General features: G+C 46.3%; 17 non-coding genes and 2 pseudogenes across 17 annotated transcripts; all 19 read left to right on the forward strand.

Annotated features, from left to right (window-relative positions):
- Positions 1–530: 530 nt before the first annotated feature.
- Positions 531–649, forward strand: LOC150026589 (5S ribosomal RNA). Its single transcript, XR_016522091.1, has one exon. It is a non-coding gene; the product is annotated as a 5S ribosomal RNA (ribosomal RNA).
- A 555-nt stretch (positions 650–1,204) lies between these two features.
- Positions 1,205–1,323, forward strand: LOC150026590 (5S ribosomal RNA). Its single transcript, XR_016522097.1, has one exon. It is a non-coding gene; the product is annotated as a 5S ribosomal RNA (ribosomal RNA).
- A 552-nt stretch (positions 1,324–1,875) lies between these two features.
- On the forward strand, positions 1,876–1,994 carry LOC150026591 (5S ribosomal RNA). Its single transcript, XR_016522084.1, has one exon. It is a non-coding gene; the product is annotated as a 5S ribosomal RNA (ribosomal RNA).
- A 552-nt stretch (positions 1,995–2,546) lies between these two features.
- Positions 2,547–2,665, forward strand: LOC150026592 (5S ribosomal RNA). The gene has a single exon (XR_016522025.1). It is a non-coding gene; the product is annotated as a 5S ribosomal RNA (ribosomal RNA).
- A 549-nt stretch (positions 2,666–3,214) lies between these two features.
- Positions 3,215–3,324, forward strand: LOC150026593 (5S ribosomal RNA; annotated as a pseudogene).
- A 553-nt stretch (positions 3,325–3,877) lies between these two features.
- Positions 3,878–3,996, forward strand: LOC150026594 (5S ribosomal RNA). The gene has a single exon (XR_016522178.1). It is a non-coding gene; the product is annotated as a 5S ribosomal RNA (ribosomal RNA).
- Positions 3,997–4,545: 549 nt separating this feature from the next.
- LOC150026595 (5S ribosomal RNA) lies at positions 4,546–4,664 on the forward strand. Its single transcript, XR_016522769.1, has one exon. It is a non-coding gene; the product is annotated as a 5S ribosomal RNA (ribosomal RNA).
- A 549-nt stretch (positions 4,665–5,213) lies between these two features.
- LOC150026596 (5S ribosomal RNA) lies at positions 5,214–5,332 on the forward strand. Its single transcript, XR_016522154.1, has one exon. It is a non-coding gene; the product is annotated as a 5S ribosomal RNA (ribosomal RNA).
- A 552-nt stretch (positions 5,333–5,884) lies between these two features.
- On the forward strand, positions 5,885–6,003 carry LOC150026597 (5S ribosomal RNA). Its single transcript, XR_016522081.1, has one exon. It is a non-coding gene; the product is annotated as a 5S ribosomal RNA (ribosomal RNA).
- Positions 6,004–6,560: 557 nt separating this feature from the next.
- LOC150026598 (5S ribosomal RNA) lies at positions 6,561–6,679 on the forward strand. The gene has a single exon (XR_016522136.1). It is a non-coding gene; the product is annotated as a 5S ribosomal RNA (ribosomal RNA).
- Positions 6,680–7,092: 413 nt separating this feature from the next.
- On the forward strand, positions 7,093–7,211 carry LOC150026599 (5S ribosomal RNA). The gene has a single exon (XR_016522594.1). It is a non-coding gene; the product is annotated as a 5S ribosomal RNA (ribosomal RNA).
- Positions 7,212–7,765: 554 nt separating this feature from the next.
- On the forward strand, positions 7,766–7,884 carry LOC150026600 (5S ribosomal RNA). Its single transcript, XR_016522028.1, has one exon. It is a non-coding gene; the product is annotated as a 5S ribosomal RNA (ribosomal RNA).
- A 549-nt stretch (positions 7,885–8,433) lies between these two features.
- LOC150026601 (5S ribosomal RNA) lies at positions 8,434–8,552 on the forward strand. Its single transcript, XR_016522226.1, has one exon. It is a non-coding gene; the product is annotated as a 5S ribosomal RNA (ribosomal RNA).
- Positions 8,553–9,100: 548 nt separating this feature from the next.
- On the forward strand, positions 9,101–9,219 carry LOC150026602 (5S ribosomal RNA). Its single transcript, XR_016522220.1, has one exon. It is a non-coding gene; the product is annotated as a 5S ribosomal RNA (ribosomal RNA).
- A 549-nt stretch (positions 9,220–9,768) lies between these two features.
- Positions 9,769–9,887, forward strand: LOC150026603 (5S ribosomal RNA). The gene has a single exon (XR_016522760.1). It is a non-coding gene; the product is annotated as a 5S ribosomal RNA (ribosomal RNA).
- A 552-nt stretch (positions 9,888–10,439) lies between these two features.
- On the forward strand, positions 10,440–10,558 carry LOC150026604 (5S ribosomal RNA; annotated as a pseudogene).
- Positions 10,559–10,941: 383 nt separating this feature from the next.
- Positions 10,942–11,060, forward strand: LOC150026605 (5S ribosomal RNA). The gene has a single exon (XR_016522175.1). It is a non-coding gene; the product is annotated as a 5S ribosomal RNA (ribosomal RNA).
- Positions 11,061–11,471: 411 nt separating this feature from the next.
- Positions 11,472–11,590, forward strand: LOC150026606 (5S ribosomal RNA). The gene has a single exon (XR_016522565.1). It is a non-coding gene; the product is annotated as a 5S ribosomal RNA (ribosomal RNA).
- Positions 11,591–12,139: 549 nt separating this feature from the next.
- Positions 12,140–12,258, forward strand: LOC150026607 (5S ribosomal RNA). The gene has a single exon (XR_016522229.1). It is a non-coding gene; the product is annotated as a 5S ribosomal RNA (ribosomal RNA).
- Positions 12,259–24,965: the final 12,707 nt, after the last annotated feature.

Raw genomic sequence — 24,965 nt, forward strand, 5'->3', positions numbered from 1 at the left:
CTGGCCTAAACAATCGAACCACGAGTTCAGTGAGTTATCGCGTTCGGGGCCCTTCGGGAATTGGCAACTAGATTCGTTACGTCATGTCGAACAACTTTCATTTTTTACGCGTCTCCATCCGACTTCCCGATCAAAAGTTATGGCCGTTTGAAGTTTTCCACAAAAAATTCTCAGCAACTCAAAATCTCTCGTTGTTTTCCAACCTGTGAGGACTCCTCCGCCAAATATACCCCCAATAGAGTTACCAGAAAAAAATTTGGATCAAAAATCATTTTTTTACCTATTTTTAATGAATTTTTCAATATTACTGCCATGCCAAAATCTATCAAAAGTTATGACCACGAGTTCACCTTTTTCGTGCTATTTTTTTTTTTTTTTCTTGCTGACCCTCTAAATAAAAAAATTAAAGTACCTAGAAAAACGATCCTGAAATAGTGTTCTGTAGCGAGTTATCGCGTTCGGGGTCCAACCATTTTGAAACTGAAGCCCAATTGCAAATCCATATACGCATTGATCTTGCTACACTTGACAGGTGCGATCATACCAGCACTAATGCACCGGATCCCATCAGAACTCCGCAGTGAAGCGCGCTTGGGCGCGAGTAGTACTAGGATGGGTGACCTCCTGGGAAGTCCTCGTGTTGCACTTCTTTTTGTATTTATTGTTTTTCTTCCTGGCCTAAACAATCGAACCACGAGTTCAGTGAGTTATCGCGTTCGGGGCCCTTCGGGAATTGGCAACTAGATTCGTTACGTCATCTCGAACAACTTTCATTTTTTACGCGTCTCCATCCGACTTCCCGATCAAAAGTTATGGCCGTTTGAAGTTTTCCACAAAAAATTCTCAGCAACTCAAAATCTCTCGTTGTTTTCCAACCTGTGAGGACTCCTCCGCCAAATATACCCCCAATAGAGTTACCAGAAAAAAATTTGGATGAAAAATCATTTTTTTACCTATTTTTAATGAATTTTTCAATATTACTGCCATGCCAAAATCTATCAAAAGTTATGACCACGAGTTCACCTTTTTCGTGCTATTTTTTTTTTTTTTTTCTTGCTGACCCTCTAAATAAAAAAATTAACGTACCTAGAAAAACGATCCTGAAATAGTGTTCTGTAGCGAGTTATCGCGTTCGGGGTCCAACCATTTTGAAACTGAAGCCCAATTGCAAATCCATATACGCATTGATCTTGCTACACTTGACAGGTGCGATCATACCAGCACTAATGCACCGGATCCCATCAGAACTCCGCAGATAAGCGCGCTTGGGCGAGAGTAGTACTAGGATGGGTGACCTCCTGGGAAGTCCTCGTGTTGCACTTCTTTTTGTATTTATTGTTTTTCTTCCTGGCCTAAACAATCGAACCACGAGTTCAGTGAGTTATCGCGTTCGGGGCCCTTCGGGAATTGGCAACTAGATTCGTTACGTCATGTCGAACAACTTTCATTTTTTACGCGTCTCCATCCGACTTCCCGATCAAAAGTTATGGCCGTTTGAAGTTTTCCACAAAAAATTCTCAGCAACTCAAAATCTCTCGTTGTTTTCCAACCTGTGAGGACTCCTCCGCCAAATATACCCCCAATAGAGTTACCAGAAAAAAATTTGGATCAAAAATCATTTTTTTACCTATTTTTAATGAATTTTTCAATATTACTGCCATGCCAAAATCTATCAAAAGTTATGACCACGAGTTCACCTTTTTCGTGCTATTTTTTTTTTTTTCTTGCTGACCCTCTAAATAAAAAAATTAAAGTACCTAGAAAAACGATCCTGAAATAGTGTTCTGTAGCGAGTTATCGCGTTCGGGGTCCAACCATTTTGAAACTGAAGCCCAATTGCAAATTCATATACGCATTGATCTTGCTACACTTGACAGGTGCGATCATACCAGCACTAATGTACCGGATCCCATCAGAACTCCGCAGTGAAGCGTGCCGGGGCGAGAGTAGTACTAGGATGGGTGACCTCCTGGGAAGTCCTCGTGTTGCACTTCTTTTTGTATTTATTGTTTTTCTTCCTGGCCTAAACAATCGAACCACGAGTTCAGTGAGTTATCGCGTTCGGGGCCCTTCGGGAATTGGCAACTAGATTCGTTACGTCATGTCGAACAACTTTCATTTTTTACGCGTCTCCATCCGACTTCCCGATCAAAAGTTATGGCCGTTTGAAGTTTTCCACAAAAAATTCTCAGCAACTCAAAATCTCTCGTTGTTTTCCAACCTGTGAGGACTCCTCCGCCAAATATACCCCCAATAGAGTTACCAGAAAAAAATTTGGATGAAAAATCATTTTTTTACCTATTTTTAATGAATTTTTCAATATTACTGCCATGCCAAAATCTATCAAAAGTTACGACCACGAGTTCACCTTTTTCGTGCTTTTTTTTTTTTTTTCTTGCTGACCCTCTAAATAAAAAAATTAAAGTACCTAGAAAAACGATCCTGAAATAGTGTTCTGTAGCGAGTTATCGCGTTCGGGGTCCAACCATTTTGAAACTGAAGCCCAATTGCAAATCCATATACGCATTGATCTTGCTACACTTGAAAGGTGCGATCATACCAGCACTAATGCACCGGATCCCATCAGAACTCCGCACTTAAGCGTGCTTGGGCGAGAGTAGTACTAGGATGGGTGACCTCCTGGGAAGTCCTCGTGTTGCACTTCTTTTTGTATTTATTGTTTTTCTTCCTGGCCTAAACAATCAAACCACGAGTTCAGTGAGTTATCGCGTTCGGGGCCCTTCGGGAATTGGCAACTAGATTCGTTACGTCATCTCGAACAACTTTCATTTTTTACGCGTCTCCATCCGACTTCCCGATCAAAAGTTATGGCCGTTTGAAGTTTTCCACAAAAAATTCTCAGCAACTCAAAATCTCTCGTTGTTTTCCAACCTGTGAGGACTCCTCCGCCAAATATACCCCCAATAGAGTTACCAGAAAAAAATTTGGATCAAAAATCATTTTTTTACCTATTTTTAATGAATTTTTCAATATTACTGCCATGCCAAAATCTATCAAAAGTTACGACCACGAGTTCACCTTTTTCGTGCTATTTTTTTTTTCTTGCTGACCCTCTAAATAAAAAAATTAAAGTACCTAGAAAAACGATCCTGAAATAGTGTTCTGTAGCGAGTTATCGCGTTCGGGGTCCAACCATTTTGAAACTGAAGCCCAATTGCAAATCCATATACGCATTGATCTTGCTACACTTGAAAGGTGCGATCATACCAGCACTAATGCACCGGATCCCATCAGAACTCCGCAGTGAAGCGTGCTCGGGCGAGAGTAGTACTAGGATGGGTTGAAGTCCTCGTGTTGCACTTCTTTTTGTATTTATTGTTTTTCTTCCTGGCCTAAACAATCAAACCACGAGTTCAGTGAGTTATCGCGTTCGGGGCCCTTCGGGAATTGGCAACTAGATTCGTTACGTCATCTCGAACAACTTTCATTTTTTACGCGTCTCCATCCGACTTCCCGATCAAAAGTTATGGCCGTTTGAAGTTTTCCACAAAAAATTCTCAGCAACTCAAAATCTCTCGTTGTTTTCCAACCTGTGAGGACTCCTCCGCCAAATATACCCCCAATAGAGTTACCAGAAAAAAATTTGGATCAAAAATCATTTTTTTACCTATTTTTAATGAATTTTTCAATATTACTGCCATGCCAAAATCTATCAAAAGTTATGACCACGAGTTCACCTTTTTCGTGCTATTTTTTTTTTTTTTCTTGCTGACCCTCTAAATAAAAAAATTAAAGTACCTAGAAAAACGATCCTGAAATAGTGTTCTGTAGCGAGTTATCGCGTTCGGGGTCCAACCATTTTGAAACTGAAGCCCAATTGCAAATCCATATACGCATTGATCTTGCTACACTTGACAGGTGCGATCATACCAGCACTAATGCACCGGATCCCATCAGAACTTCGCAGTGAAGCGTGCTTGGGCGAGAGTAGTACTAGGATGGGTGACCTGTTGGGAAGTCCTCGTGTTGCACTTCTTTTTGTATTTATTGTTTTTCTTCCTGGCCTAAACAATCAAACCACGAGTTCAGTGAGTTATCGCGTTCGGGGCCCTTCGGGAATTGGCAACTAGATTCGTTACGTCATCTCGAACAACTTTCATTTTTTACGCGTCTCCATCCGACTTCCCGATCAAAAGTTATGGCCGTTTGAAGTTTTCCACAAAAAATTCTCAGCAACTCAAAATCTCTCGTTGTTTCCCAACCTGTGAGGACTCCTCCACCAAATATACCCCCAATAGAGTTACCAGAAAAAAATTTGGATCAAAAATCATTTTTTTACCTATTTTTAATGAATTTTTCAATATTACTGCCATGCCAAAATCTATCAAAAGTTACGACCACGAGTTCACCTTTTTCGTGCTATTTTTTTTTTCTTGCTGACCCTCTAAATAAAAAAATTAAAGTACCTAGAAAAACGATCCTGAAATAGTGTTCTGTAGCGAGTTATCGCGTTCGGGGTCCAACCATTTTGAAACTGAAGCCCAATTGCAAATCCATATACGCATTGATCTTGCTACACTTGAAAGGTGCGATCATACCAGCACTAATGCACCGGATCCCATCAGAACTCCGCAGTGAAGCGTGCTCGGGCGAGAGTAGTACTAGGATGGGTGACCTCCTGGGAAGTCCTCGTGTTGCACTTCTTTTTGTATTTATTGTTTTTCTTCCTGGCCTAAACAATCAAACCACGAGTTCAGTGAGTTATCGCGTTCGGGGCCCTTCGGGAATTGGCAACTAGATTCGTTACGTCATCTCGAACAACTTTCATTTTTTACGCGTCTCCATCCGACTTCCCGATCAAAAGTTATGGCCGTTTGAAGTTTTCCACAAAAAATTCTCAGCAACTCAAAATCTCTCGTTGTTTTCCAACCTGTGAGGACTCCTCCGCCAAATATACCCCCAATAGAGTTACCAGAAAAAAATTTGGATCAAAAATCATTTTTTTACCTATTTTTAATGAATTTTTCAATATTACTGCCATGCCAAAATCTATCAAAAGTTATGACCACGAGTTCACCTTTTTCGTGCTATTTTTTTTTTCTTGCTGACCCTCTAAATAAAAAAATTAAAGTACCTAGAAAAACGATCCTGAAATAGTGTTCTGTAGCGAGTTATCGCGTTCGGGGTCCAACCATTTTGAAACTGAAGCCCAATTGCAAATCCATATATGCATTGATCTTGCTACACTTGACAGGTGCGATCATACCAGCACTAATGCACCGGATCCCATCAGAACTCTGCAGTGAAGCGTGCTTGGGTGAGAGTAGTACTAGGATGGGTGACCTCCTGGGAAGTCCTCGTGTTGCACTTCTTTTTGTATTTATTGTTTTTCTTCCTGGCCTAAACAATCAAACCACGAGTTCAGTGAGTTATCGCGTTCGGGGCCCTTCGGGAATTGGCAACTAGATTCGTTACGTCATCTCGAACAACTTTCATTTTTTACGCGTCTCCATCCGACTTCCCGATCAAAAGTTATGGCCGTTTGAAGTTTTCCACAAAAAATTCTCAGCAACTCAAAATCTCTCGTTGTTTTCCAACCTGTGAGGTCTGCTCCGCCAAATATACCCCCAATAGAGTTACCAGAAAAAAATTTGGATCAAAAATCATTTTTTTACCTATTTTTAATGAATTTTTCAATATTACTGCCATGCCAAAATCTATCAAAAGTTATGACCACGAGTTCACCTTTTTCGTGCTATTTTTTTTTTTTTCTTGCTGACCCTCTAAATAAAAAAATTAAAGTACCTAGAAAAACGATCCTGAAATAGTGTTCTGTAGTGAGTTATCGCGTTCGGGGTCCAACCATTTTGAAACTGAAGCCCAATTGCAAATCCATATACGCATTGATCTTGCTACACTTGAAAGGTGCGATCATACCAGTACTAATGCACCGGATCCCATCAGAACTCCGCAGTGAAGCGTGCTCGGGCGAGAGTAGTACTAGGCTGGGTGACCTCCTGGGAAGTCCTCGTGTTGCACTTCTTTTTGTATTTATTGTTTTTCTTCCTGGCCTAAACAATCAAACCACGAGTTCAGTGAGTTATCGCGTTCGGGGCCCTTCGGGAATTGGCAACTAGATTCGTTACGTCATCTCGAACAACTTTCATTTTTTACGCGTCTCCATCCGACTTCCCGATCAAAAGTTATGGCCGTTTGAAGTTTTCCACAAAAAATTCTCAGCAACTCAAAATCTCTCGTTGTTTTCCAACCTGTGAGGACTCCTCCGCCAAATATACCCCCAATAGAGTTACCAGAAAAAAATTTGGATCAAAAATCATTTTTTTACCTATTTTTAATGAAGTTTTCAATATTACTGCCATGCCAAAATCTATCAAAAGTTATGACCACGAGTTCACCTTTTTCGTGCTATTTTTTTATTTTTTTTTTCTTGCTGACCCTCTAAATAAAAAAATTAAAGTACCTTGAAAAACGATCCTAAAATAGTGTTCTATAGCGAGTTATCGCGTTCGGGGTCCAACCATTTTGAAACTGAAGCCCAATTGCAAATCCATATACGCATTGATCTTGCTACACTTGACAGGTGCGATCATACCAGCACTAATGCACCGGATCCCATCAGAACTCCGCACTTAAGCGTGCTTGGACGAGAGTAGTACTAGGATGGGTGACCTCCTGGGAAGTCCTCGTGTTGCACTTCTTTTTGTATTTATTGTTTTTCTTCATGGCCGTTTGAAGTTTTCCACAAAAAATTCTCAGCAACTCAAAATCTCTCGTTGTTTTCCAACCTGTGAGGACTCCTCCGCCAAATATACCCCCAATAGAGTTACCAGAAAAAAATTTCGATCAAAAATCATTTTTTTACCTATTTTTAATGAATTTTTCAATATTACTGCCATGCCAAAATCTATCAAAAGTTATGACCACGAGTTCACCTTTTTCGTGCTATTTTTTTTTTTTTCTTGCTGACCCTCTAAATAAAAAAATTAAAGTACCTAGAAAAACGATCCTGAAATAGTGTTCTGTAGCGAGTTATCGCGTTCGGGGTCCAACCATTTTGAAACTGAAGCCCAATTGCAAATCCATATACGCATTGATCTTGCTACACTTGACAGGTGCGATCATACCAGCACTAATGCACCGGATCCCATCAGAACTCCGCAGTGAAGCGTGCTTGGGCGAGAGTAGTACTAGGATGGGTGACCTCCTGGGAAGTCCTCGTGTTGCACTTCTTTTTGTATTTATTGTTTTTCTTCCTGGCCTAAACAATCAAACCACGAGTTCAGTGAGTTATCGCGTTCGGGGCCCTTCGGGAATTGGCAACTAGATTCGTTACGTCATCTCAAACAACTTTCATTTTTTACGCGTCTCCATCCGATTTCCCGATCAAAAGTTATGGCCGTTTGAAGTTTTCCACAAAAAATTCTCAGCAACTCAAAATCTCTCGTTGTTTTCCAACCTGTGAGGACTCCTCCGCCAAATATACCCCCAATAGAGTTACCAGAAAAAAATTTGGATCAAAAATCATTTTTTTACCTATTTTTAATGAATTTTTCAATATTACTGCCATGCCAAAATCTATCAAAAGTTATGACCACGAGTTCACCTTTTTCGTGCTATTTTTTTTTTTTTTTCTTGCTGACCCTCTAAATAAAAAAATTAAAGTACCTAGAAAAACGATCCTGAAATAGTGTTCTGTAGCGAGTTATCGCGTTCGGGGTCCAACCATTTTGAAACTGAAGCCCAATTGCAAATCCATATACGCATTGATCTTGCTACACTTGATAGGTGCGATCATACCAGCACTAATGCACCGGATCCCATCAGAACTCCGCACTTAAGCGTGCTTGGGCGAGAGTAGTACTAGGATGGGTGACCTCCTGGGAAGTCCTCGTGTTGCACTTCTTTTTGTATTTATTGTTTTTCTTCCTGGCCTAAACAATCAAACCACGAGTTCAGTGAGTTATCGCGTTCGGGGCCCTTCGGGAATTGGCAACTAGATTCGTTACGTCATCTCGAACAACTTTCATTTTTTACGCGTCTCCATCCGACTTCCCGATCAAAAGTTATGGCCGTTTGAAGTTTTCCACAAAAAATTCTCAGCAACTCAAAATCTCTCGTTGTTTTCCAACCTGTGAGGACTCCTCCGCCAAATATACCCCCAATAGAGTTACCAGAAAAAAATTTGGATCAAAAATCATTTTTTTACCTATTTTTAATGAATTTTTCAATATTACTGCCATGCCAAAATCTATCAAAAGTTATGACCACGAGTTCACCTTTTTCGTGCTATTTTTTTTTTCTTGCTGACCCTCTAAATAAAAAAATTAAAGTACCTAGAAAAACGATCCTGAAATAGTGTTCTATAGCGAGTTATCGCGTTCGGGGTCCAACCATTTTGAAACTGAAGCCCAATTGCAAATCCATATATGCATTGATCTTGCTACACTTGACAGTTGCGATCATACCAGCACTAATGCACCGGATCCCATCAGAACTTCGCAGTGAAGCGTGCTTGGGCGAGAGTAGTACTAGGATGGGTGACCTCCTGCGAAGTCCTCGTGTTGCACTTCTTTTTGTATTTATTGTTTTTCTTCTTGGCCTAAACAATCAAACCACGAGTTCAGTGAGTTATCGCGTTCGGGGCCCTTCGGGAATTGGCAACTAGATTCGTTACGTCATCTCGAACAACTTTCATTTTTTACGCGTCTCCATCCGACTTCCCGATCAAAAGTTTTGGCCGTTTGAAGTTTTCCACTAAAAATTCTCAGCAACTCAAAATCTCTCGTTGTTTTCCAACCTGTGAGGACTCCTCCGCCAAATATACCCCCAATAGAGTTACCAGAAAAAAATTTGGATCAAAAATCATTTTTTTACCTATTTTTAATGAATTTTTCAATATTACTGCCATGCCAAAATCTATCAAAAGTTATGACCACGAGTTCACCTTTTTCGTGCTATTTTTTTTTCTTGCTGACCCTCTAAATAAAAAAATTAAAGTAACTAGAAAAACGATCCTGAAATAGTGTTCTGTAGCGAGTTATCGCGTTCAGGGTCCAACCATTTTGAAACTGAAGCCCAGTTGCAAATCCATATAGGCATTGATCTTGCTACACTTGACAGGTGCGATCATACCAGCACTAATGCACCGGATCCAATCAGAACTCCGCAGTCAAGCGTGCTTGGGCGAGAGTAGTACTAGGATGGATGACCTCCTGGGAAGTCCTCGTGTTGCACTTCTTTTTGTATTTATTGTTTTTCTTCCTGGCCTAGACAATCAAACCAGGAGTTCAGTGAGTTATCGCGTTCGGGGCCCTTCGGGAATTGGCAACTAGATTCGTTACGTCATCTCGAACAACTTTCATTTTTTACGCGTCTCCATCCGACTTCCCGATCAAAAGTTATGGCCGTTTGAAGTTTTCCACAAAAAATTCTCAGCAACTCAAAATCTCTCGTTGTTTTCCAACCTGTGAGGACTCCTCCGCCAAATATACCCCCAATAGAGTTACCAGAAAAAAATTTGGATCAAAAAACATTTTTATACCTATTTTTAATGAATTATTCAATATTACTGCCATGCCAAAATCTATCAAAAGTTATGACCACGAGTTCACCTTTTTCGTGCTATTTTTTTTTTCTTGCTGACCCTCTAAATAAAAAAATCAAAGTACCTAGAAAAACGATCCTGAAATAGTGTTCTGTAGCGAGTTATCGCGTTCGGGGTCCAACCATTTTGAAACTGAAGGCCAATTGCAAATCCATATACGCATTGATCTTGCTACACTTGACAGGTGCGATCATACCAGCACTAATGCACCGGATCCCATCAGAACTCCGCAGTGAAGCGTGCTTGGGCGAGAGTAGTACTAAGATGGGTGACCTCCTGGGAAGTCCTCGTGTTGCACTTCTTTTTGTATTTATTGTTTTTCTTCCTGGCCTAAACAATCAAACCACGAGTTCAGTGAGTTATCGCGTTCGGGGCCCTTCGGGAATTGGCAACTAGATTCGTTACGTCATCTCGAACAACTTTCATTTTTTACGCGTCTCCATCCGACTTCCCGATCAAAAGTTATGGCCGTTTGAAGTTTTCCACAAAAAATTCACAGCAACTCAAAATCTCTCGTTGTTTTCCAACCTGTGAGGACTCCTCCGCCAAATATACCCCCAATAGAGTTACCAGAAAAAAATTTGGATCAAAAATCATTTTTTTACCAATTTTTAATGAATTTTTCAATATTACTGCCATGCCAAAATCTATCAAAAGTTATGACCACGAGTTCACCTTTTTCGTGCTATTTTTTTTTTTTTCTTGCTGACCCTCTAAATAAAAAAATTAAAGTACCTAGAAAAACGATCCTGAAATAGTGTTCTGTAGCGAGTTATCGCGTTCGGGGTCCAACCATTTTGAAACTGAAGCCCAATTGCAAATCCATATATGCATTGATCTTGCTACACTTGACAGTTGCGATCAGACCAGCACTAATGCACCGGATCCCATCAGAACTCCGCAGTTAAGTGTGCTGGGGCGAGAGTAGTACTAGGATGGGTGACCTCCTGGGAAGTACTCGTGTTGCACTGCTTTTTGTATTTATTGTTTTTCTTCCTGGCCTAAACAATCAAACCCCGAGTTAACCTGTGAGGACTCCTCCGCCAAATATACCCCCAATAGAGTTACCAGAAAAAAATTTGGATCAAAAATCATTTTTTTACCTATTTTTAATGAATTTTTAAATATTACTTCCATGCCAAAATCTATCAAAAGTTATGACCACGAGTTCACCTTTTTCGTGCTATTTTTTTATTTTTTTTTCTTGCTGACCCTCTAAATAAAAAAATTAAAGTACCTAGAAAAACGATCCTGAAATAGTGTTCTGTAGCGAGTTATCGCGTTCGGGGTCCAACCATTTTGAAACTGAAGCCCAATTGCAAATCCATATACACATTGATCTTGCTACACTTGACAGGTGCGATCATACCAGCACTAATGCACAGGATCCCATCAGAACTCCGCAGTTAAGTGTGCTTGGGCGAGAGTAGTACTAGAATGGGTGACCTCCTGGGAAGTCCTCGTGTTGCACTTCTTTTTGTATTTATTGTTTTTCTTCATGGCCGTTTGAAGTTTTCCACAAAAAATTCTCAGCAACTCAAAATCTCTCGTTGTTTTCCAACCTGTGAGGACTCCTCCGCCAAATATACCCCCAATAGAGTTACCAGAAAAAAATTTGGATCCAAAAACATTTTTTTACCTATTTTTAATGAATTTTTCAATATTACTGCCATGCCAAAATCTATCAAAAGTTATGACCACGAGTTCACCTTTTTCGTGCTATTTTTTTTTTTCTTGCTGACCCTCTAAATAAAGAAATTAAAGTACCTAGAAAAACGATCCTGAAATAGTGTTCTGTAGCCAGTTATCGCGTTCGGGGTCCAACCATTTTGAAACTGAAGCCCAGTTGCAAATCCATATAGGCATTGATCTTGCTACACTTGACAGGTGCGATCATACCAGCACTAATGCACCGGATCCCATCAGAACTCCGCAGCTAAGCGTGCTTGGGCGAGAGTAGTACTAGGATGGGTGACCTCCTGGGAAGTCCTCGTGTTGCACTTCTTTTTGTATTTATTGTTTTTCTTCCTGACCTAGACAATCAAACCATGAGTTCAGTGAGTTATCACGTTCGGGGCCCTTCGGGAATTCGCAACTACATTCGTTACGTCATTTCGAACAACTTTTATTTTTTACGCGTCTCCATCCGACTTCCCTATCAAAGGTTATGGCCGTTTGAAGTTTTCCACAAAAAATTCTCAGCAACTCAAAATCTCTCGTTGTTTTCTAACCTGTGAGGACTCCTCCGCCAAATATACCCCCAATAGAGTTACCAGAAAAAAATTTGGATCAAAAATCATTTTTTTACCTATTTTTAATGAATTTTTCAATATTACTGCCATGCCAAAATCTATCAAAAGTTATGACCACGAGTTCACCTTTTTCGTGCTATTTTTTTTTTCTTGCTGACCCTCTAAATAAAATAATTAAAGTACCTAGAAAAACGATCCTGAAATAGTGTTCTGTAGCGAGTTATCGCGTTCGGGGTCCAACCATTTTGGAACTGAAGCCCAGTTGCAAATCCATATAGGCATTGATCTTGCTACACTTGACAGGTGCGATCATACCAGCAGTAATGTACCGGATCCCATCAGAACTCCGCAGCTAAGCGTGCTTGGGCGAGAGTAGTACTAGGATGGGTGACCTCCTGGGAAGTCCTCGTGTTACACTTCTTTTTGTATTTATTGTTTTTCTTCCTGGCCTAGACAATCAAACCATGAGTTCAGTGAGTTATCGCGTTCGGGGCCCTTCGGGAATTGGCAACTAGATTCGTTACGTCATTTCGAACAACTTTCATTTTTTACGCGTCTCCATCCGACTTCCCGATCAAAGGTTATGGCCGTTTGAAGTTTTCCACAAAAAATTCTCAGCAACTCAAAATCTCTCGTTGTTTTCCAACCTGTGAGGACTCCTCCGCCAAATATACCCCCAATAGAGTTACCAAAAAATAATTTGGATCAAAAATCATTTTTTTACCTATTTTTAATGAATTTTTCAATATTACTGCCATGCCAAAATCTATTAAAAGTTATGACCACGAGTTCACCTTTTTCGTGCTATTTTTTTTTTCTTGCTGACCCTCTAAATAAAAAAATTAAAGTACCTAGAAAAACGATTCTGATCCTGCCTGTTGACCAAAACGCTGGAGCTTTGCCTCGTCAAACTTGGATCGACTTATGCGCCGTGTTAGCCTCCGTCCTTCACCGCGATCCACCTCAAGAACCTGCAAAAGACGAAATGGTGCCGCTGCGGTCGATCACGCTCCGACGCCCAAGTCAGCGACTGAACCACCAATTACTTAAGAGTAAAACTTAAGAACTCTAAGGAACCGTGACCAGTTCTCTCTCAGTGTACTCAAGACTCGTAAGCGTAAAGAAACAATCTGAATGTGTGTACCTTAGAAGTTCGTTGGAAACTCTTATATACCTGGGCACTTTCTCTCTCCTGGCAGTTACACATCTGGACACGTAGCTCGCATCCAGCTGTACACGTGCCATCATCTGGAGCATCCTCGACTTGGGCGCTACTTCTTACTCTTCAGGTTTTTTGGCTAAGTTACTTATGCATGATACAACTCAGTGCACAGTTGCCCTGGAGCGTGATCTCTTCTGGGTGGCGAGTTCGGGTGCCTTCGTACACACCTTCCCTGTGGTCTCGCCGGCCGCCTTCATGATCTGCGCTACTTGCTTCACCGTATATGTTCAAGCAAGCTGTCTCCCGACCTCATCCTCTGGCCAGCTGGGAAATGACTATCTGCCATCATCTTCGGCGATGTCCTTGTTTCGGCGACTTCTAATCACTTGGTCGCCTGGGTTCACATCTGGCGACTTCATCTTCAACCCGGTGACCGCCGATTTAGGTATGCTGGAGATCGGAGCACGCCAACTTAATAACTGGCGACTACACGAACACCCCGACTTCCTTTCCTTCTGCCAGCCAGGTGTCCCATGCAACACGCCTATATAATAGCTCGATGCCACGTCATCACTTCCGACTACCAGGATGGTACACAAGCCCCCCAGTCTTAAGCGAAGACTTGTCAAGCGAAAAGACTAAAGGAGTCACGTCACTGCCGATCTACGTGGCGCTGGCGCAGAATTCCAAACGTTTGTACTTTCTGCTTTCCTGACGCTCCACCAAACATTCTCCCAATCGCTCGACACGTGGCTTCATCAACGGTTGCCTTTAGTTGTCGTTTGCGCTTCCAAAACCATTCGAAAAATCCTTAAACCCATTTCACTTCTACTGTTCCATCACCTCTGTGCCTTCTCAAACGCTTCGAGCTTCTTCTGCAAAAACCCACGACGCTCTTGAACCTTCTGAATCCTCAACTTCCTTCAGCGTTCATCCGATCATCGAAAGGTACTCCCTTTACTTCTTCTGTTGAGTTTTCCTGCATTTTGACCGATTCGCATCATCCTTTAACTGTCTGGTGCATACGCTGTGGGCTGTTTCTTCTATTTCTCCCTTCTCGTAACTTAGGGCTTCGTCTCCATTACAACGAACCTTCGTTCGTTCGTTTTTTTCATCCTTCTTTCACAATTGAGTCAGCCTCTACGAACTCTGCTCACCTTTCCCTTTCTTTTTCCTTTGCAGTTTCCGCGATGGCTCGCTCAAAGATCACCCCAAATCCTCCTCCCTCGTCACGAAACCTTCCCTCTCAAGCTCATAACCCACCACGGGCACCTGGTGCTTCCTCCTCCCAGGCTGAGAGGCCTGCAACCTCTCACCCCAACCTTGCTCAGGCAACTCCACCCATTGCCGGAGGTGCCTCCATTCCTTCCCCCGACTTCAAGAAGTTATACCCGTGGGCCAACTCGACTTTGCTGAAGGAGACTTCTTCAGTAAATTCTGCTGGGGCAGTTCTTCGGTTGAAGAAAGGGGATGAGCCCCACCTGTCGTTCCACAAGGAGCACGATGACAAGCTGATGGTGCTACCTTGCCCCCCCGACGTGCCAGTTTGCGCAGACGACAAGGGGAACAACGGCGAGTTGTTCTGCTTTGTATAAACCACCCTATTCAAGAAGGTGAAACTTAGGTTTCCCTTCACTCGTTTTGAAAGGGAGCTACTGACCGAGCTCGACATCGCCGCTGCCCAGCTCCATCCCAACAGCTGGGCATTCGTGCGGGCGTTTCAAATCATATGAGCGCATCTGGGACTGCCAGCGTCAGTGGACGTTTTCCTTTTCCTTTTTGAAGCTAAGCATCCAGGAGATCGCCTTTGGGTGAGTCTGAACGGGATTGCTGGGAGGTCGATCCTCTCTATCTTCCAGCAATCCTATAAGGATTGGAAGGGCAAATTTGTCCAAGTGCGCCAGAACGACCAGGACGCCTCGCTGCTCGACGGCTTTCCCTTGTACTGGGTAAACAAGGGAAACAAAGACTCCAAGGGAGGCTTCAGGAGGCCAATAAGCCCTGACAGCATGGGCGCTTTGGACAAAGATCTGTGCCTCTTCTGGAAGAGCGTGGTAGACGCCAACATTACCTTCCTCACCACTGCGCTCATCTCCTTCGAGTTCTTCGAAGACCAACTCGAGGCTCGAATAGGTTAGAGCTCACCTCAATATCTAAGTTATTGCTCTTGGCGATACCTCTGTTAACTGTTTCTGGGCGTTCTTGTCTGTTGTGCACAAGACTTGGGTTTTATTTTCTGCATCACTTGTTTGCTTCATCTGCATATCTACTCATGCGTTTATCTTTCTCTCTGAGCTGACCTATGTACCTTTGTATTATGCAGATCTCATGTTGGGCAAGGGAAAACTGGCTGAATTGAGGGCGCTCGCCCGAGCCCATGGGTTGGCGTCGGGTTCCCAGACCGTGCCCAATTCAGTGGTGGAGATCGCCGCTGCCCAGGGCAGGTCGCCCCCTAAAGGCCCAACTCCTTCAGAGGCCCAGCCCGCCCAACAACACAAGAAGCTCATCCTCAGGAAGCCAAAGAGGAAAACCCCTCAGGTGGTCCATGAGGATGAAGAAGAAGACGATGAGGCAACTGAAGATGGCCTCATCACCAAAAGAAGGAGGGTGCCGCCTTCCTCACCACCTGCTCCACCTCCCCCTCCAACATCAACACCGCCCCCTCAGCCAGCTCCGCCTTCAACACCGCCTCCTCCCCCAGCTCCCACATCACCAGTCCAAGCAGTTCCCTTGGCAGCTGCATTTCCTGTGGTTGAGGCTGCCGTGCCCAACTTCATGGAGAACCCCCCGAGCGCCTCCACGCCATATGTATCTGCTGGAGGGGGTCCTCCTTCAACCGCCTCAACCGCGGAAGCTACACCAGGCGAGGATGAAGGTGCTCACAACTCGCCTATCATCATTACCGAGTCCCCCTCGTCGCCACCACGCCAAGAAGCTCCCACTCAGCAGCCAACTCAAGAAGGTGGTGGCGAGAACCAGCAACAGGCTCCCCTGGTGCCCCACGAGCAAACCTCTCCCTAGAGGTAAAAAGGGTGTGGGAACCCTTCTCAGCGAAACTCAAGATGATGGCAGAGGATTTCCCCTTCATCATATCCAAAGCTGTGGAGAGTTCCAGCAAGAGGCTCCAGGATGACATCTCCGTGCTCCAAGAGGAGAATCGCCTAATAAGAATCGAGGCGGAGAAGTTATCCTGCAATCTCATGCTCGCGGAGATCGATCACTCCTGAGTGGAGGATGCCATGAGCACCGAGCTTCGGGTGGCGCGCAAGGAGGCCACCGATCTACGCCACAAGGTGCAGCTCTTAGCTCAAGAGAAGATCGAGCTGGAGAGCAAGCTGGTCCCTTATCGCGTCAAAGTGGCTGACCTGGAGGCGTCGATCAAAGCAGATGTCGCCAAGGTAAAAAACCTTGAGAAGAGGTCAGCAGATCGGGAGGTCTTCTTGGGGAAAGTTGAAAAGGAGAGAGACGACACCATGGCCAAGCTCGCCGAGGCCAGAAAGGAAAACGAAGGAATCGCCGCAGAGCTGGTCCAAGCGCAGGCGGAGAACAAGAGGGTTACTGAAGACCTTCTTCAAGCTCGGGAGGGAGCTGAAGAACTGAAGCAGCAGAATGAGGGGCTCAAGAAGCAGATTGAAGAACTCGAGCTGAGCTCTGCCCAAATTCTCACTGCTGGGTTTGACGCCGCTTTGGAGCAGTTCGCCTGCCAATATCCTGATCTGGACCTCTCCATGGTGTCTCTGAACAACGAGGTGGTGGACGGGAAGATTGTTCCTTCTGAAGACTAGTTGCTTCCCTCCATCCATTATTCCTATGCTTTCTCCTTTATACATACTTACTTGTAATAAATTTTTCCCTCTTTCTGCACATGTATTTTGAACTGATGCCATTATGTTATGACATTTCCCGCTCCTTTACATAATCTCTCCTGTCAACTTTATCTTCCTTGCATAAATCTCTTAGGCGAAATTAACTTAGTAACTCCGCGAGCGCAACTGTATACTGACTGCTTCGAACCATCAGCTTTCGAACGATAACATTCTAACATCTTGTAACCTCAAGGTAATGAACCTTAGCGCGAAATCACTTTTCAAATAACGAGCTTCAACCCAACTAATGGCTTAAGACACAGCACACCTGATCCGCCTTATCAAAACGGGCCTTGGCTTCTCGCCATCGTTTGAATTTCTCCTGGTCGCCAAAGAGTCTTGGCGATACCAGCTTCCTCTTGCCTTCACAACTTGGCCATTGTTCCTTTATCTGGGGGTAGAGGCGCCTTTCGGATCCTTCTCTACCTCCCTGAGCTTCAGAAGAAGGAACCGGGTGGCTGGGCGTTCTCTTCGAACCTACCTTAGCCACCCTCCGAACTTCTTCCACCCTTTACACCATACCTGAACTCGTTCGAGACGAGAAGGATTTTATCTTGCCTGAACGCGCTCATCGGCGAGAAGGTCTTTAACTCGCCTGAACTCGCTCATCGGCGAGAAGGTCTTTAACTCGCCTGAACTCGCTCATAGGCGAGAAGGTCTTTAACTCGCCTGAACTCGCTCATAGGCGAGAAGGTCTTTAACTCGCCTGAACTCGCTCATCGGCGAGAAGGTCTTTATCTCGTGCCTCTACATTGCCCCAAGGGCTACATCTTCTCTCCCCTAGAAACACTGAGGACTTTTTGCTGGTGCCTCTACATTGCCCCAGAGGCTACATCTTCTCTCCTCTGGAAGCACTGAGGACTTTTTACTGGTGCCTCTACATTGCCCCAGAGCCTACATCTTCTCTCCTCTGGAAGCACTGAGGACTTTTTACTGGTGCCTCTGCATTGCTCCAGAGGCTACATCTTCTCTCCTCTGGAAGCACTGAGGACTTTTTACTGGTTCTCGCCTGCACTCGCTCGACGTCGAGGAGGTCTTTATCTCGCCTCAGGACGTGCGAGGGCGTTGAGGTCTTTTAACTGGTGCCTTCGATCGCCGAAAGACGATGAGGACTTTAAACTTTAACTGATGCCGCCAATCGCCGAAAGACGATGGGGACTTAGAAAACTCTTTAGAAAGCATGCAACATAACTCCAACTCGCCTTAAATCACATATAAGTGACAAGGTCTTTCTTCAAAACTTTTGGAAAACAACAAGCATGCAATCTAAAACACTTTAAACTTTGAAAACTCTCCTTTATTGGGCGGCCTCATTAAAAACCCTCCTTAGGGAAAAAAGAGTGCCCCCTCCAAACTGTTTTAACAGAAACATTGTAAAGCTCTTCGTGTTTGTTTTTACTTACAAAGTTCTTAACTGTAATATAACTTGAGGTGCGTGGCGTTCCAAGTGCGAGGAATCGCCCCTCCTTCCAACGTTTCTAAGCGGTAGGCGCCGTTCCCGAGCGCCTCGGTTATCCTGAACGGTCCCGTCCACTTAGGCAACAGCTTGTTCTCCATCTCGTACTGGTGGGCCTTCCTCATCACCAGGTCGCCCTCTCTGAACTGTCTTGGCATCACCTTCGAGTTATACCTTCGTTCAATCCTTCTTTTCACTGCCTCAGCCTTCACTCTTGCCTCCTCCCTGACCTCATCCAGCAAATCCAGATTCAACCTTCTTTCCTCATTCGAGTCTTCCGCTACAAAGTTCTGGAATCTCGGCGAGCTCTCTTGGATTTCCATTGGAATCATTGCGTCGCATCCATAGACCAGGCTGAATGGGGTCTCATGGGTTCCTGACTGCTCGGTGGTGTGGTACGCCCAGACTATACGGGGTACCTCCTCAGCCCAGCTTCCTTTGGCTTTCTCTAGTCTTCTCTTCAAGCCTCTGAGTAGTACCCGATTGGCTGACTCTACCTGGCCATTCGTCTGGGGGTGCTCGACAGATGCGAATACTTGTTGAATTCCCACCCTTTCGCACAGCTTCTTCAACAGGTGACTTGCAAACTGAGTCCCGTTGTCCGACACCAGGTGCTTGGGCACACCAAACCGGCACACAATGTTCTTCCACACGAAACCCTCGATCTTGTGTGCGGTGATCTGGGCCACTGGTTCTGCTTGATCCACTTGGTGAAATATTCAATCGCCACCACCAAGTACTTCATCTTCCTGATCGCCAGCGGGAATGGTCCCAGGATGTCGATTCCCCATGTATGAAACGGCCAAGGGCTGTAAATCGACTTCAACTCCTCGGGAGGCGCCTTGTGCCAATCGGCGTGCTGCTGGCATTGCTTGCAGCACTGCGCATACTTCTTGCAGTTTTCTCTCATTGTTGGCCAGTAGTAACCTGCACGGAGAGTCCTTGCAGCCAGAGCTCGACCCCCGACGTGGCTTCCGCATATCCCTTCATGGAGCTCTGCCATAATTCTTGTACATTTCTCGCCATGCACACATTCCAGGAGTGGGTGAGTGAACCCAAACCTATACAGCTCGCCATCAATCATTGTGAACTTGCTAGAATTCTTCTTTATCTTTCTAGCCTCTGTCGGATCCAGCGGGAGAAGGCCATCCGCCAGGCATCGCTTGTACTGTGTTACCCAGGTGTCTGGCTCATGGGTCGTGCAGACCTGCGTCATGTTCACCTTTTCTCCCCGACATGCTCTTATTCTTGGCGACCTCAAGGTCTCTTGAGTCAAAGATCTGTGACTCCTCGCCGCTTTCTCCGCCGATTTGCTTATCTGAAGAACCAGGTGATCTGCCACAAATGCTCTAGGCGTCTTCAGAGTTTCTTGAATCACCGTCCTCTGCCTACCCCCCTTGCCGGAACTGGCGAGCTTAGCTAGCAAGTCAGCTCAGGCATTCTGCTCTCTGGGCACATGCACTACTTCGAAGGAGACAAAGGAACTCTTCAATTCCTGTACATACTCCAGGTAAGCCGCCATTTGTGGATCTTTAGCCTGGAACTCGCCTGTTACTTGCCCCGTGACCAACAACGAGTCACTCTTAGCCATCAACACCCTAGCTCCCATCTCCTTGGCCAGCAAGATTCCGGCGATCAGCGCCTCATACTCTGCTTGGTTGTTGCTGGCTTTGAAGGCAAACCTCAGGGACTGTTCAATCAGCACGTCGTTGGGTCCTTCCAAGATGACTCCAGCACCGCTGCCCTGCTGGTTCGACGATCCGTCCACGGAAAGCACCCAACGAAAGTCATCCCCCTCAACTCGTGTCGCTTTAGACGAGAGCTCGACCACGAAGTCTGCGAAGATCTGCCCCTTGATCGGACCTCGGGGCTCATACTTAATGTCGAACTCCGACAGCTCCACCGCCCACTTCACCATCCTCCCAGCAACGTCGGGCTTCTTCAAGACCTTCTGAATGGGCAAGTCGGTCATCACCAGTATCGTGAAGTTATGGAAATAGTGGCGTAACCTCCTTGCCGAAAAGACTACTGCCAGTGCAGCCTTCTCCAGGGCCTGATATCTCGTTTCGGGGCCCTGCAGCACCTTACTAACAAAATAAATGGGCTTTTGAGCCTGATCTTGGTCCTGGGCGAGCACGGCACTCACCGCCCTCTCAGTTACAGCAAAATACAAGCTGAGAGGGGTTCCCACCAGCGGTTTGCACAAAACCGGTGGGCTCGCCAGATACTCCTTAAGCTTGACCAAGGCTTCTTCACAATCCTTCGTCCAGGCGAATTTGTTATTCCGCCTTAAACACTGGAAATACGGATGGCCCTTCTCTCCGCTAGCCGACACGAAACGAGACAGGGCGGCCATCCGACCTGTAAGCTGTTGCACTTCCTTCACGGTGGTCGGGCTCCTCATCGCCAAGATGGCAGCACACTTATCAGGGTTGGCTTCTATTCCTCTCTCAGTTAAGAGGAAACCCAAGAACTTCCCAGCCTCCACGCCAAAGATGCACTTCTCGGGATTCAGCTTTAACCTGAACTTGGCGATCGTGGTGAACAACTCCTCCAAGTCCTCCACGTGCTTGCTCTTCTCCGGCGAGGTCACGACCATGTCATCTACGTATGCTTGCACATTTCTTCCCAGCATTGGTGCAAGTACCCGATCCATCAACCTCTGGTACGTGGCCCCCGCGTTCTTCAGCCCAAATGGCATCACCTTGTAGCAGTAGCACGATCTCTCGGTCATGAAGGCAGTCTTTTCTTCATCCATGGGATGCATCTTGATCTGGTTATACCCCGAGAAGGCATCCAGGAAACTCAACAACTTACACCCTGCAGCACTGTCCACCAGGGCGTCTATGCTTGGTAAAGGATACGAATCCTTTGGGCAAGCCTTGTTCAGATCGGTGAAGTCGACGCACATGCGCCACTTCCCATTGCTCTTCTTTACCAGCACGACATTAGCTAGCCACTCAGGGTACTGGACTTCCCTGATATGGCCTGCAGTGAGGAGCTTCTGGGTTTCGTCTCTAATCGCTTGCCTCCTCTCCTCGTTGAACTTCCTTCTCCTCTGCCGTACCGGCCTCACCTGGCTGTCCATCGCCAAATGATGGCACAAGAAGTCGGGGTCGATCCCGGGCATGTCCGAAGCGGACCATGCAAACGCATCCAGATACCGCTCTATCACCTTGGCGATCTGGTCCTGGAGCTCAACTTCCAGAGATCTCCCCAGCTTGAAGATCTTTCCCCCGATCTCTCTTTCGAGCCACTGCTCGACGGGTTTTGGTCTGGTTTCTCTGGCGATCACCGCCCTGGCGATTCCCAGCTCCCTCGCTTCCTCAGGGCGATTCCTCGCCTCTTCTTCCTCTAGACCGGCGTTCCCCTCCCCCAGCTCAGCATCCACCATCACCATGTCGCTTCCGGCGGTCTCCTCTATTACCGTCTGCCTGGGCTTCACACCAGGAGGCGGGGTGGTTGTCACGTAACTCACTGACCTCTTGTTCTTCAGGCTATTCTCATAGCACTTCTTCGCTTCTTTCTGGTCGGATTTGATGGTGATCACCACCCCCTCCATAGACGGCAGCTTCACCTTCATGTGCCGGGTCGAAGGTATAGCGCCTATTCTGTTGAGCGTGGGTCTTCCCAGCAGAATGTTGTATGCTGAAGGAGTGTTCACGACAAGGTACTTGATTTTCTCTGTTCTCGAGCCCGCCTCATCTGTAAACGTAGTCCTCAACTCAATATACCCCCTGACCTCCACCTGGTCACCAGCGAAACCATACAAACACCCTCCATAGGGCCTCAGCTAGTCAAGGGGTAGCTCCAACTGCGTGAAAGTCGGCCAGAACATCACGTCTGCCGAGCTTCCTTGGTCCACCAGAACCCTGTGGACCTTTCTTCCTGCTGTGATCAGCGAGATGACTATGGGGTCGTTGTCATGAGGCACAATGTCCCGAAGATCTTGCTTTGTGAACGTAATGTCCACATCCGGCGAGTGGTCCTCAAACATATCCACCGTCATCACATACCTCACATACTTCTTCCTCTGTGACGCGGTGCATCCACCACCCGAGAAACCTCCTGCAATGGTGTGGATTTCTCCGTGGGTAGGCATCTCGTGCTGCTGAGCCTCACCACCTGCTGGATGGGAGCTCGACGCGCCCCCTGTTCTTCTATCCAGCAAATAATCATTTAGGAACCCGCTCTTGACCAGGTCGTCGAGCTGGTATCCTAGAGCTAAGCATGAGTCCACGGTGTGGCCAAAGCCCTGGTGGAATTCGCACCAGGCGTCTGGCTTTGGTCCCAACACCTTATCACCCACCTTCTCGGGCGCCTTCAGCCTAGCTGATATATTGGGAATGGCGATCAGGTCCGCCAATCCCATGACAAACTTGTGCTTTGGGGGGCGATTGTACTCCCAGCGTGCTGGTTGAGGGCGGCCTGGGCCCCTGCCTTTGTTCTTCCTTGGATCGTAAGGATGGCGAGTCCTCTGATCCCTCTTGGCCGCCGCTGTCTCCAGCACCCTCTGTGGCTGGATCCTGGTCTGGGCACGTGGCCTAGCGGGAGCCACGCTTCCCCTCTTCTCGGCGACCTCACTTTCAGCGGCGATGTGGGCCACCGCAAGTCGCCTAACCTCAGCAAATGTGGCGAGGTGAGCCCTGATCAACGCCTCGCAGAAGGGTCCCGGCAGCACGCCCTTCTTGAACGCGTAGATCAACATCTCTTCGTCCTTGGCCGGCGAGCGGACCATCTGAGCCCTAAAACGATTCAAGTAGTCCCTGAGGGACTCTCCCTGGTACTGCCTTATGTCAAACAGATCATAAGACACCCTGGGCGGTGCCTTGTTCACTATGTACTGCTCGACGAAGATCTTCGAAAACTGTTGGAAATTGGTTATGTGACCTGTAGGCAGGCTCACAAACCATTCCAGCACCGTTCCCTGGAGTGTGCTCACAAACATCTTGCAGTACACGGCGTCTGATCCTCCTGACAGCATCATCTTTGTATGGAACGTGGTGAGATGTGCCTTCTGGATCCTCCACGCCGGTAAAAACAGCCTTCACAGGTACCACACTCGCGGGGATAGGCGTGTCTGTAATCGCCTGAGCGAAAGGCATAGGGAAAACGCGAGGCGGCGTTGACGGCGCGACCTCTTCAGCGACTGGACGCCCTCGCTGCTCCTGAAGAGCTTGACGCAGTTCCTCAGTCACTCTGCTGAGCTCATCATTTCTAGCCCGAGAGGCGACCAGGTCCTCGTGCATTCTTGCCTGCTCTGTACGCGAGGCTTCCACATTCGCCTGCAGCGAACGCATGATTTCCACCATCTGCGCCATAGTCATGGCGCCTTCAGCAGCAACGGGCGCAACTGGACTTGAACGGTTGCTTCTCATTTTTCTCATGAAATCTTGACGAATCACAGAGAGCGATGAACAACACCTTCTACAGCGACGATCGATTCAGCGATCAATCGGTCAGAACTTCGCAAAAACTTCGAACAGCCTCACGAACACAGCAAACCTTCACAGAAACTCGCAACTCCACCAAAAACCCACGCTTCTTCCACGAAGATCCAAACGAGCAACAGAACTCAGATCTTACCGATTAAAACTCGCGCCAGCAGCAAAAAACCTCACCTCACCTCACAAAAACCCAAACGAACGGTGGAAAATGGTTGCACCAGCACACAACCAAACAGAAACCGCAGAAACCTCCAAGAACTCACACTGTGGATGGGAACAGGTTTTACACGGTCCCACGGTGGGCGCCTGATGATCCTTCCTGTTGACCAAAACGCTGGAGCTTTGCCTCGTCAAACTTGGATCGACTTATGCACCGTGTTAGCCTCCGTCCTTCACCGCGATCCACCTCAAGAACCTGCAAAAGACAAAACGGCGCCGCTGCGGCCGATCACGCTCCGACGCCCAAGTCAGCGACTGAACCACCAATTACTTAAGAGTAAAACTCAAGAACTCTAAGGAACCGTGACCAGTTCTCTCTCAGTGTACTCAAGACTCGTAAGCGTAAAGAAACAATCTGAACGTGCGTACCTCAGAAGTTCGTTGGAAACTCTTATATACCTGGGCACTTTCTCTCTCCTGGCAGTTACACATCTGGACACGTGGCTCGCATCCAGCTGTACACGTGCCATCATCTGGAGCATCCTTGACTTGGGCGCTACTTCTTACTCTTCAGGTTTTTTGGCTAAGTTACTTATGCATGATACCACTCAGTGCACAGTTGCCCTGGAGCGTGATCTCTTCTGGGTGGCGAGTTCGGGTGCCATCGTACACATCTTCCCTATGGTCTCGCCGGCCGCCTTCATGATCTGCGCTACCTGCTTCACCGTATATGTTCAAGCAAGCTGTCTCCCGACCTCATCCTCTGGCCAGCTGGGAAACGACTATCTGCCATCATCTTCGGGGATGTCCTTGTTTCGGCGACTTCTAATCACTTGGTCGCCTGGGTTCACATCTGGCGACTTCATCTTCAACCCGGTGACCGCCGGTTTAGGTATGCTGGAGATCGGAGCACGCCAACTTAATAACTGGCGACTACACGAACCCCCCCACTTCCTTTCCTTCTGCCAGCCAGGTGTCCCATGCAACACGCCTATATAATAGCTCGATGCCACGTCATCACTTCCGACTACCAGGGC

This window comes from Phaseolus vulgaris, chromosome 6 (genome assembly GCF_051622355.1).
Source record: "Phaseolus vulgaris cultivar YP4 chromosome 6, ASM5162235v1, whole genome shotgun sequence".
Lineage (NCBI taxonomy): Eukaryota > Viridiplantae > Streptophyta > Magnoliopsida > Fabales > Fabaceae > Phaseolus > Phaseolus vulgaris.